Genomic DNA, 13,352 nt, shown 5'->3' with positions numbered 1-13,352 from the left:
AGTACTTAACCTTGTAATGATCATGTTGTTGATGATTCGTACACGATGGTTTTGTACGGGGCATCACATTTGGTATCAGAGCATTGGTTGTAGGGAATTAGGTTGCATTAGTGAGTCTAAGACCGACCCGAGTAGGATTCACTAATAGGACTAATCTATAACTTGCTAGTTTACTTGTTTCCGCTGAACTTACTGCATGCTGCTGCTTACTTTTACTGCTATATGCCGTATGATATTACATGATTTCACTACTGTATGATATCACTTGCTTTCGATTGCATGCTACTTCTGTACGATTCGTTATTATTGCCATGCTACTTATTGTTATACATGATTTAAACTGTTGGCCTAATACGTGCTTGCTTTATGACTTACTGACATGGAAAATTTATTTTTCCTTGTTCAGATGTCGGATGTTCCACCTGCTATCGTTTTGGGCAGTTTAAACTCGTCAGCCACCCCACCTGCTGCTGCTGCCGACACACCGATCCCGCTACCCACGAGTGACCCCGGCGCTTCATCTTCCGGGACTAGCAGCCAGGCACCTGCACCAGTGGCTACTATTGACGGACACGTGGACCCTACGAAGATTCCAGCTCCATCTGCTCCCGGACCCTCGGAGCCACAGCCCCGCATCGGTGGTGTTGTGATTCCCGCGGAGTTCGGGGAAGGGCCATTCCGTAACCATATGCGCATGCCGTGCCGACGCGCTCCTAATGGACGTTTAGTGCTGATTCTGCCAGGCAGATACAGACAGATGATGGCCGCCCACGGACGGCCAGTTCAGCCACCCGTACAACCACCACATGATTCGGATGACTCATCATCCGCCGATTCTTCATCAGATGACTCTTCCTCAGACGACTCCAGTGATGATGAGGACCCTGCTGATATACCTATTCAGCCACCCTCCACCCCGCCAAATAAGCGGTATCGCTTCGACGGTACCATCATTCCGGGGATCAACGGAGGCCGTGCTTTCACTGACGCATTTATTCGGTGTCGTAGGGTTACTGCTCGTAAGCGGCTTGTGCCGTATCCTGCCGACCCACAAGTGCGTAAGGCACCCCGTTACGTACTGACTATTTCTGGATCCGGAACGTCAGCACCCCGTTTCGTGCGGTCTGCACCACCCGCACCCCCGGCACCACCCGCACCACCCGCACCACCTGCACCGCCTGCCCCACCATCTCCCTCTAACGAGGAACTGAGGAGGGAGGTGGGAATCCTCCGAGCTCGGGTTACTGAGCTCGAGGAGCAGTTGGCTCAGGTTTTAGACATCCTACACCCACCTTCACCGTAGGACCTTTTGTATTAGATTTCATGATGTAATCTAGTTGTAGTTTCATATTTCACTTATGTATTGTACGAATCTATCATGATGTATGAAACTTATTATTATTGAATGGAAACTTTGTGATGTTACTTTTTGCACAAGTGTTCTATTTACGTTGCTGTATGGTGTTTTACGGTACTTGTATCAACTTGCGTTACTTAATTAACATGTGTTGTGCTGTTTACATGTTGGTTGTTATATACTATATTATTATATATTGAATGCTGGATTTTGACTTGAGTCAAAATGTTTGTATAGAACACCATGGCTAACGGTCGATCCACACCTACTGCTGCTCAAATTGAAGAGATGATCCAAGAACGTGTAGCCGCAGCCATTGCAGAAATGCAACCCCAAGCTCCACCGCCACCGCCACCACCACCGGTTATTCAACTCATTCAAAATGGGTATACTTACAAGGAATTCCAGAGCTGTAAACCACATAACTTCAGCGGCACTGAGGGACCAGTTGGTCTCACCAGATGGTTCGAGAAACTTGAATCAGTATTCCGAGTTAGCAACTGTTCGGAGGACAACAAAACTAAATTTGCTTCTTGCACGCTATCTGACGGCGCGCTCACGTGGTGGAACACAATGGCACAGGCACAAGGCATTGATGAGGCGTATGCTACGCCATGGGAGGAATTTAAGTGTGCCATAATTGAGGAGTATTGTCCGAGAACCGAAATCCAAAAGATGGAAATGAAATTCATGCAGTTAAAGGCCGTTGGGAACGACCTTGATGGTTACAACAGGAGATTTTTGGAACTAGCCCTGATGTGTCCGATAATGGTCACCCCAGAATTCAAGCGAATGGAGAGATACTTCTGGGGACTCCCTAAGAGCATTAAGGGAAATGTCACCTCGTCCAAACCACCAAATGTCCCAGAAGCGATGCGCATGGCGCATACTTTAATGAATCAAATAACCATCGATGAACCGGAGAAAACTAAGTCTGAAGCGGGTACTAGCGAGAAGCGTAAATGGGATAACCACAACAACAACAACAACAACAACAACAGAGGAAGGAACTATGATCAAAACCCGACAAAACGACATGAGGGTTTTAGGGGAAACAACAACGGTGGAAACCTCAACCCCAACAACAACACCAACTCCAACCCGAACTACAAGGGAACCTTACCACAATGCAAGAGGTGTTACAAACACCACACTGGGTATTGCAATGTTGTCTGTGAGAAGTGCCAACGGTCTGGGCATATCGAAAAGGACTGCAAGGTCACCACTTTGAATGGAAAGCCAAACACCAACGGACCGAAGAAGTGCTACGAATGCGAGCAGACGGGCCATTTCAGAAATGCGTGCCCAAACAAGCGAAAAGACGGCGGACAACTCCGTGGTAGAGCTTTCAACATTAATGCAAGGGACGCCCGAGAAAACCCCGACTTGGTGACAGGTATATTCGAAATCAACAACCTTTTAGCTTCTGACTTGTTTGATACTGGTGCGGATAGAAGTTATGTATGTAGACATTTTTGTGATAAGATTAATTGGTTATTAGTCTCGTTAAAAGAAAGTATGCTTGTCGAGGTCGCCAATGGAAAACTTGAAAAGGTTGACCATTTTAGTCGTGGAGCTATTATCAACATAGCTGGTGCAGATTTTGAAATTGACTTGATACCTATCAAATTGAGAAGTTTTGACGTGATCGTTGGTATGGATTGGTTGAGCAAGATAAGAGCCGATATTATCTGTGGAGATAAAGCTCTTCGTATACCACAAGGAGATGGCGAGCCACTGGTTATCTATAGAGAGAGATATACCTCGAAGCTGAACCTCATTAGTTGCATGAAAGCGCAAAAAACCATGAAGAAGGGACGTTTTGCTGTCCTAGCTCATGTGAAAATGGTAGAAACCAAGGTGAAGAATGTGAACGACGTTCGAATTGTGAACGAATTTTCCGATGTCTTCCCTGAAGAATTGCCTGGATTACCTGAAATGTCCCGTTCTTATTGATTAAAAACGTTCCATATTAATTGATTTCGTTGCGAGGTTTTGACCTCTATATGAGACGTTTTTCAAAGACTGCATTCATTTTTAAAACAAACCATAACCTTTATTTCGTAAATAAAGGTTTAAAAAGCTTTACGTAGATTATCAAATAATGATAATCTAAAATATCCTGTTTACACACGACCATTACATAATGGTTTACAATACAAATATGTTACATCGAAATCAGTTTCTTGAATGCAGTTTTTACACAATATCATACAAACATGGACTCCAACTCTTGTCCTTATTTTAGTATGCAACAGCGGAAGCTCTTAATATTCACCTGAGAATAAACATGCTTTAAACGTCAACAAAAATGTTGGTGAGTTATAGGTTTAACCTATATATATCAAATCGTAACAATAGACCACAAGATTTCATATTTCAATACACATCCCATACATAGAGATAAAAATCATTCATATGGTGAACACCTGGTAACCGACATTAACAAGATGCATATATAAGAATATCCCCATCATTCCGGGACACCCTTCGGATATGATATAAATTTCGAAGTACTAAAGCATCCGGTACTTTGGATGGGGTTTGTTAGGCCCAATAGATCTATCTTTAGGATTCGCGTCAATTAGGGTGTCTGTTCCCTAATTCTTAGATTACCAGACTTAATAAAAAGGGGCATATTCGATTTCGATAATTCAACCATAGAATGTAGTTTCACGTACTTGTGTCTATTTTGTAAATCATTTATAAAACCTGCATGTATTCTCATCCCGAAAATATTAGATTTTAAAAGTGGGACTATAACTCACTTTCACAGATTTTTTTTTTTTACTTCGTCGGGAAGTAAGACTTGGCCACTGCTTGATTCACGAATCTATAACAATATATACATATATATCAAAGTATGTTCAAAATATATTTACAACACTTTTAATATATTTTGATGTTTTAAGTTTATTAAGTCAGCTGTCCTCGTTAGTAACCTACAGCTAGTTGTCCACAGTTATATGTACAGAATTAAATCAATAAATATTATCTTGAATCAATCCACGATCCAGTGTATACGTATCTCAGTATTGATCACAACTCAAACTATATATATTTTGGAATCAACCTCAACCCTGTATAGCTAACTCCAACATTCACATATAGAGTGTCTATGGTTGTTCTGAAATATATATAGATGTGTCGACATGATAGGTCGAAACATTGTATACGTGTCTATGGTATCTCAAGATTACATAATATACAATACAAGTTGATTAAGTTATGGTTGGAATAGATTTGTTACCAATTTTCACGTAGCTAAAATGAGAAAAATTATCCAATCTTGTTTTACCCATAACTTCTTCATTTTAAATCCGTTTTGAGTGAATCAAATTGCTATGGTTTCATATTGAACTCTATTTTATGAATCTAAACAGAAAAAGTATAGGTTTATAGTCGGAAAAATAAGTTACAAGTCGTTTTTTTAAAGGTAGTCATTTCAATCGAAAGAACGACGTCTAGATGACCATTTTAGAAACATACTTCCACTTTGAGTTTAACCATAATTTTTGGATATAGTTTCATGTTCATAATAAAAATCATTTTCTCAGAATAACAACTTTTAAATCAAAGTTTATCATAGTTTTTAATTAACTAACCCAAAACAGCCCGCGGTGTTACTACGACGGCGTAAATCCGGTTTTACGGTGTTTTTCGTGTTTCCAGGTTTTAAATCATTAAGTTAGCATATCTTATAGATATAGAACATGTGTTTAGTTGATTTTAAAAGTCAAGTTAGAAGGATTAACTTTTGTTTGCGAACAAGTTTAGAATTAACTAAACTATGTTCTAGTGATTACGAGTTTAAACCTTCGAATAAGATAGTTTTATATATATGAATCGAATGATGTTATGAACATCATTACTACCTCAAGTTTAGTAGGTAAACCTACTGGAAGTGACAAGAAATGATCTAGCTTTAAAGGATCTTGGATGGCTTGAAAGTTCTTGAAGTAGGATCATGACACAAAAACAAGTTCAAGTAAGATTTTTACTCGAATTAAGATAGTTTATAGTTATAGAAATTGAATCAAAGTTTGAATATGAATATTACCTTGAATAAGAAAGATAACCTACTGTATATAACAAAGGTTTCTTGATCTTAGATGATTACTTGGAATGGATTAGAAAGCTTGGAAGTAAATTAGTAAACTTGAAGGGATTTTTGAAGTGTTCTTGAAGTGTTCTTCCTATGATGATTATAGCTTGATTCTTGAAGTGATTTTTGATGAAGATGATGATTAACTACTGGAAAAATACGTTCATAATAGTGTGTGTGTGTTGAGAGAGAATTAGAAAGAGAATTGGAAGTGAAATGGAGTGAATGATGAGTGGTAATTGGTGAGTGGGGTTAAAAGGAGTTCTAGTTAGTTGACTAGCTCATGGTAGAAGTTAAAATTGATTAATCATACATGAAATAATCAAGAGTGGAATCCCATGCTAGTTCCTATTGGTGTATACCCATAGTAAGTACGTTTTGAAGCTGTGTATAATACGGGTAAGAATACGACTAGAATTCTTGATGAAAGAAAAGAATGGGAAAGTAACTGTAACCATTTTCGTTAAGTATGAGTGTTTTGATATATGTCTTGAAGTCTTCCAAAAGTATTTTAATACATCTAAATACACTACATGTATATACATTTTAACTGAGTCGTTAGGTCATCGTTAGTCGTTACATGTAAGTGTTGTTTTGAAACCTTTAAGTTAACGATCTCAATTAATGTTGTTAACCCATTGTTTATTATATCTAATGAGATGTTAAATTATTATATTATCATGATATTATGATATATTAATATATCTTAATATGATATATATACATTTAAATGTCGTTACAACGATAATCGTTACATATATGTCTCGTTTCGAAATCCTTAAGTTAGTAGTCTTGTTTATATGTATATAACTCATTGTTAATATACTTATGGAGATACTTACTTATCATAATCTCATGTTAACCATATATATATCCATATATATATCGTCATGTCGTTTTTACAAGTTTTAACGTTCGTGAATCGCCGGTCAACTTGGGTGGTCAATTGTCTATATGAAACATATTTCAATTAATCAAGTCTTAACAAGTTTGATTGCTTAACATGTTGGAAACATTTAATCATGTAAATATCAATCTCAATTAATATATATAAACATGGAAAAGTTCGGGTCACTACAGTACCTACCCGTTAAATAAATTTCGTCTCGAAATTTTAAGCTGTTGAAGGTGTTGACGAATCTTCTGGAAATAGATGCGGGTATTTCTTCTTCATCTGATCTTCACGCTCCCAGGTGAACTCGGGTCCATCGAACCTTAACAATTGGTATCTTGTTTTGCTTAAGTCTTTTAACCTCACGATCCATTATTTCGACGGGTTCTTCGATGAATTGGAGTTTTTCGTTGATTTGGATTTCATCTAACGGAATAGTGAGATCTTCTTTAGCAAAACATTTCTTCAAATTCGAGAAGTGGAAAGTGTTATGTACAGTCACGAGTTGTTGAGGTAACTCAAGTCGGTAAGCTACTGGTCCGACACGATCAATAATCTTGAATGGTCCAATATACCTTGGATTTAATTTCCCTCGTTTACCAAATCGAACAACGCCTTTCCAAGGTGCAACTTTAAGCATGACCATCTCTCCAATTTCAAATTCTATATCTTTTCTTTTAATGTCAGCGTAGCTCTTTTGTCGACTTTGGGCGGTTTTCAACCGTTGTTGAATTTGGATGATCTTCTCGGTAGTTTCTTGTATAATCTCCGGACCCGTAATCTGTCTATCCCCCACTTCACTCCAACAAATCAGAGACCTGCACTTTCTACCATAAAGTGCTTCAAACGGCGCCATCTCAATGCTTGAATGGTAGCTGTTGTTGTAGGAAAATTCTGCTAACGGCAGATGTCGATCCCAACTGTTTCTGAAATCAATAACACATGCTCGTACCATGTCTTCAAGCGTTTGTATCGTCCTTTCTCTCTGCCCATCAGTTTGTGGATGATAGGCAGTACTCATGTCTAGACGAGTTCCTAATGCTTACTGTAATGTCTGCCAGAATCTTGAAATAAATCTACCATCCCTATCAGAGATAATAGAGATTGGTATTCCATGTCTGGAGACGACTTCCTTCAAATACAGTCGTGCTAACTTCTCCATCTTGTCATCTTCTCTTATTGGCAGGAAGTGTGCTGATTTGGTGAGACGATCAACTATTACCCAAATAGTATCAAAACCACTTGCAGTCCTTGGCAATTTAGTGATGAAATCCATGGTAATGTTTTCCCATTTCCATTCTGGGATTTCGGGTTGTTGAAGTAGACCTGATGGTTTCTGATGCTCAGCTTTGACTTTAGAACACGTCAAACATTCTCCTACGTATTTAGCAACATCAGCTTTCATACCCGGCCACCAAAAATGTTTTCTGAGATCCTTGTACATCTTCCCCGTTCCAGGATGTATTTAGTATCTGGTTTTATGAGCTTCTCTAAGTACCATTTCTCTCATATCTCTAAATTTTGGTACCCAAATCCTTTCAGCCCTATACCGGGTTCCGTCTTCCCGAATATTAAGATGCTGCTCCGATCCTTTGGGTATTTTATCCTTTAAATTTCCTTCTTTTAAAACTCCTTGTTGCGCCTCCTTTATTTGAGTAGTAAGGTTATTATGAATCATTATATTCATAGATTTTACTCGAATGGGTTCTCTGTCCTTCCTGCTCAAGGCATCGGCTACCACATTTGCCTTCCCCGGGTGGTAACGAATCTCAAAGTCGTAATCATTCAACAATTCAATCCACCTACGCTGCCTCATATTCAGTTGTTTCTGATTAAATATGTGTTGAAGACTTTTGTGGTCGGTATATATAATACTTTTGACCCCATATAAGTAGTGCCTCCAAGTCTTTAATGCAAAAACAACCGCGCCTAATTCCAAATCATGCGTCGTATAATTTTGCTCGTGAATCTTCAATTGTCTAGACGCATAAGCAATCACCTTCGTTCGTTGCATTAATACACAACCGAGACCTTGCTTTGATGCGTCACAATAAATCACAAAATTATCATTCCCTTCAGGCAATGAAAATATAGGTGCCGTAGTTAGCTTTTTCTTCAATAACTGAAACGCTTTCTCTTGTTCATCATTCCATTCAAATTTCTTCCCTTTATGCGTTAATGCAGTCAAGGGTTTTGCTATTCTGGAAAAGTCTTGGATGAACCTTCTGTAGTAACCAGCTAGTCCTAAAAACTGGCGTATGTGTTTCGGAGTTTTCGGGGTTTCCCACTTTTCAACAGTTTCTATCTTTGCCGGATCCACCTTAATACCTTTTTTGTTCACTATGTGACCGAGGAATTGAACTTCTTCCAACCAAAATGCACACTTTGAAAATTTAGCGTACAATTCTTCCTTCCTCAATACTTCTAACACCTTTCTCAAATGTTCACCGTGTTCTTGGTCATTCTTTGAGTAAATAAGTATGTCATCAATGAAAACAATGACAAACTTGTCAAGGTATGGTACACACACTCGGTTCATAAGGTCCATGAACACAGCTGGTGCATTAGTTAAACCAAATGGCATGACCATAAACTCGTAATGACCGTAACGTGTTCTGAAAGCAGTCTTTGGAATATCATCTTCTTTCACCCGCATTTGATGATACCCGGAACGTAAGTCAATCTTTGAATAAACAGACGAGTCTTGTAGTTGATCAAATAAGTCGTCGATTCTCGGTAGTGGGTAGCGGTTCTTGATGGTAAGTTTGTTCAACTCTCGGTAGTCGATACACAACCTGAATGTATCATCTTTCTTCTTGACAAACAAAACAGGAGCTCCCCACGGTGATGTGCTTGGTCGAATGAAACCATGCTCTAAAAGTTCTTGTAATTGGCTTTGCAGTTCTTTCATCTCGTTGGGTGCGAGTCTGTAAGGAGCACGAGCTATTGGTGCAGCTCCTGGTACAAGATCTATTTGAAATTCAACGGATCGATGTGGGGGTAATCCCGGTAATTCTTTCGAAAATACATCGGGAAATTCTTTTGCGATGGGAACATCATTGATGCTCTTTTCTTCAGTTTGTACTTTCTCGACGTGTGCTAGAACAGCATAGCAACCTCTTCTTATTAGTTTTTGTGACTTCAAATTACTAATAAGATGTAGCTTCGTGTTGCCCTTTTCTCCGTACACCATTAAGGGTTTTCATTTTTCTCGTATAATGCGAATTGCATTTTTGTAACAAACGATCTCTGCTTTCACTTCTTTCAACCAGTCCATACCGATTATCACATCAAAACTCCCTAACTCTACTGGTATCAAGTCAATCTTAAATGTTTCGCTAACCAGTTTAATTTCTCGATTCCGACATATATTATCTGCTGAAATTAATTTACCATTTGCTAATTCGAGTAAAAATTTACTATCCAAAGGCGTCAATGGACAACTTAATTTAGCACAAAAATCTTTACTCATATAGCTTCTATCCGCACCCGAATCAAATAAAACGTAAGCAGATTTATTGTCAATAAGAAATGTACCCGTAACAAGCTCCGGGTCTTCCTGTGCCTCTGCCGCATTAATATTGAAAACTCTTCCGCGGCCTTGTCCATTCGTGTTCTCCTGGTTCGGGCAATTTCTAATAATGTGGCCCGGTTTTCCACATTTATAACAAACTACATTGGCATAACTTGCTCCGACACTACTTGCTCCGCCATTACTCGTTCTGACACCATTTGTTCCTTTCGTTCTATTAACCCCTGGTCCGTAGACCTCACACTTCGCCGCACTATGACCATTTCTTTTACACTTGTTGCAAAATTTGGTGCTGAACCCCGAGTGATACTTTTCACACCTTTGGCATAGCTGCTTCTGATTGTTGTTGTTGTTGCGGTTATTATTGTTGTTGGGATGATTGTTGTAGTTGCTGTTGTTGTTGTTGTTGTTGTTGGGCCGTTTGTTATAGTTGCGATTGATGTTGCGATTGTTGGGATAATTGTTGCGATTATTGTTGTAATTGCTGTTGTTGTTGTATTGGTGATTCTTATCACCGTTTTCCTCCCACTTTCTTTTGACTTGCTTCACATTGGCCTCTTCAGTAGTCTGTTCTTTAATTCTTTCTTCAATCTGGTTCACTAGTTTGTGAGCCATTCTACATGCCTGTTGTATGGAGGCGGGCTCGTGTGAACTTATATCTTCTTGGATTATTTCCGGTAATCCTTTCACAAACGCGTCGATCTTCTCTTCCTCATCTTCGAATGCTCCCGGACACAATAGGCACAATTCTGTGAATCGTCTTTCGTACGTGGTGTAGTGACCCGAACTTTTCCATGTTTATATATATTAATTGAGATTGATATTTACATGATTAAATGTTTCCAACATGTTAAGCAATCAAACTTGTTAAGACTTGATTAATTGAAATATGTTTCATATAGACAATTGACCACCCAAGTTGACCGGCGATTCACGAACGTTAAAACTTGTAAAAACGACATGACGATATATATATGGATTTACATATGGTTAACATGAGATTATGATAAGTAAGTATCTCCATAAGTATATTAACAATGAGTTATATACATATAAACAAGACTACTAACTTAAGGATTTCGAAACGAGACATATATGTAACGATTATCGTTGTAACGACATTTAAATGTATATATATCATATTAAGATATATTAATATATCATAATATCATGATAATATAATAATTTAACATCTCATTAGATATAATAAACAATGGGTTAACAACATTAATTGAGATCGTTAACTTAAAGGTTTCAAAACAACACTTACATGTGACGACTAACGATGACTTAACGACTCAGTTAAAATGTATATACATGTAGTGTATTTAGATGTATTAAAATACTTTTGGAAGACTTCAAAACATATATCAAAACACTCATACTTAACGAAAATGGTTACAGTTACTTTCCCATTCTTTTCTTTCATCAAGAATTCTAGTCGTATTCTTACCCGTATTATACACAGCTTCAAAACGTACTTACTATGGGTATATACCAATAGGAACTAGCATGGGATTCCACTCTTGATTATGTCATGTATGACTAATCAATTTTAACTTCTACCATGAGCTAGTCAACTAACTAGAACTCCTTTTAACCCCACTCACCACTCACCAATTACCACTCATCATTCACTCCATTTCACTTCCAATTCTCTTTCTAATTCTCTCTCAATACACACACTATTATGAACGTATTTTTCCAGTAGTTAATCATCATCTTCATCAAAAATCACTTCAAGAATCAAGCTATAATCATCATAGGAAGAACACTTCAAGAACACTTCAAAAATCCCTTCAAGTTTACTAATTTACTTCCAAGCTTTCTAATCCATTCCAAGTAATCATCTAAGATCAAGAAACCTTTGTTATATACAGTAGGTTATCTTTATTATTCAAGGTAATATTCATATTCAAACTTTGATTCAATTTCTATAACTATAAACTATCTTAATTCGAGTAAAAATCTTACTTGAACTTGTTTTTGTGTCATGATCCTACTTCAAGAACTTTCAAGCCATCCAAGATCCTTTGAAGTTAGATCATTTCTTGTCACTTCCAGTAGGTTTACCTACTAAACTTGAGGTAGTAATGATGTTCATAACATCATTCGATTCATATATATAAAACTATCTTATTCGAAGGTTTAAACTCGTAATCACTAGAACATAGTTTAGTTAATTCTAAACTTGTTCGCAAACAAAAGTTAATCCTTCTAACTTGACTTTTAAAATCAACTAAACACATGTTCTATATCTATATGATATGCTAACTTAATGATTTAAAACCTGGAAACACGAAAAAACACCGTAAAACCGGATTTACGCCGTCGTAGTAACACCGCGGGCTGTTTTGGGTTAGTTAATTAAAAACTATGATAAACTTTGATTTAAAAGTTGTTATTCTGAGAAAATGATTTTTATTATGAACATGAAACTATATCCAAAAATTATGGTTAAGCTCAAAGTGGAAGTATGTTTTCTAAAATGGTCATCTAGACGTCGTTCTTTCGACTGAAATGACTACCTTTACAAAAACGACTTGTAACTTATTTTTCCGACTATAAACCTATACTTTTTATGTTTAGATTCATAAAATAGAGTTCAATATGAAACCATAGCAATTTGATTCACTCAAAACGGATTTAAAATGAAGAAGTTATGGGTAAAACAAGATTGGATAATTTTTCTCATTTTAGCTACGTGAAAATTGGTAACAAATCTATTCCAACCATAACTTAATCAACTTGTATTGTATATTATGTAATCTTGAGATACCATAGACACGTATACAATGTTTCGACCTATCATGTCGACACATCTATATATATTTCGGAACAACCATAGACACTCTATATTTTGGAATCAACCTCAACCCTGTATAGCTAACTCCAACATTCACATATAGAGTGTCTATGGTTGTTCCGAAATATATATAGATGTGTCGACATGATAGGTCGAAACATTGTATACGTGTCTATGGTATCTCAAGATTACATAATATACAATACAAGTTGATTAAGTTATGGTTGGAATAGATTTGTTACCAATTTTCACGTAGCTAAAATGAGAAAAATTATCCAATCTTGTTTTACCCATAACTTCTTCATTTTAAATCCGTTTTGAGTGAATCAAATTGCTATGGTTTCATATTGAACTCTATTTTATGAATCTAAACAGAAAAAGTATAGGTTTATAGTCAGAAAAATAAGTTACAAGTCGTTTTTGTAAAGGTAGTCATTTCAGTCGAAAGAACGACGTCTAGATGACCATTTTAGAAAACATACTTCCACTTTGAGTTTAACCATAATTTTTGGATATAGTTTCATGTTCATAATAAAAATCATTTTCTCAGAATAACAACTTTTAAATCAAAGTTTATCATAGTTTTTAATTAACTAACCCAAAACAGCCCGCGGTGTTACTACGACGGCATAAATCCGGTTTTACGGTGTTTTTCGTGTT

The sequence above is a fragment of the Rutidosis leptorrhynchoides genome, chromosome 3 (assembly GCF_046630445.1).
Source record: "Rutidosis leptorrhynchoides isolate AG116_Rl617_1_P2 chromosome 3, CSIRO_AGI_Rlap_v1, whole genome shotgun sequence".
NCBI lineage: Eukaryota > Viridiplantae > Streptophyta > Magnoliopsida > Asterales > Asteraceae > Rutidosis > Rutidosis leptorrhynchoides.
This window is presented reverse-complemented; position numbering follows the sequence as displayed.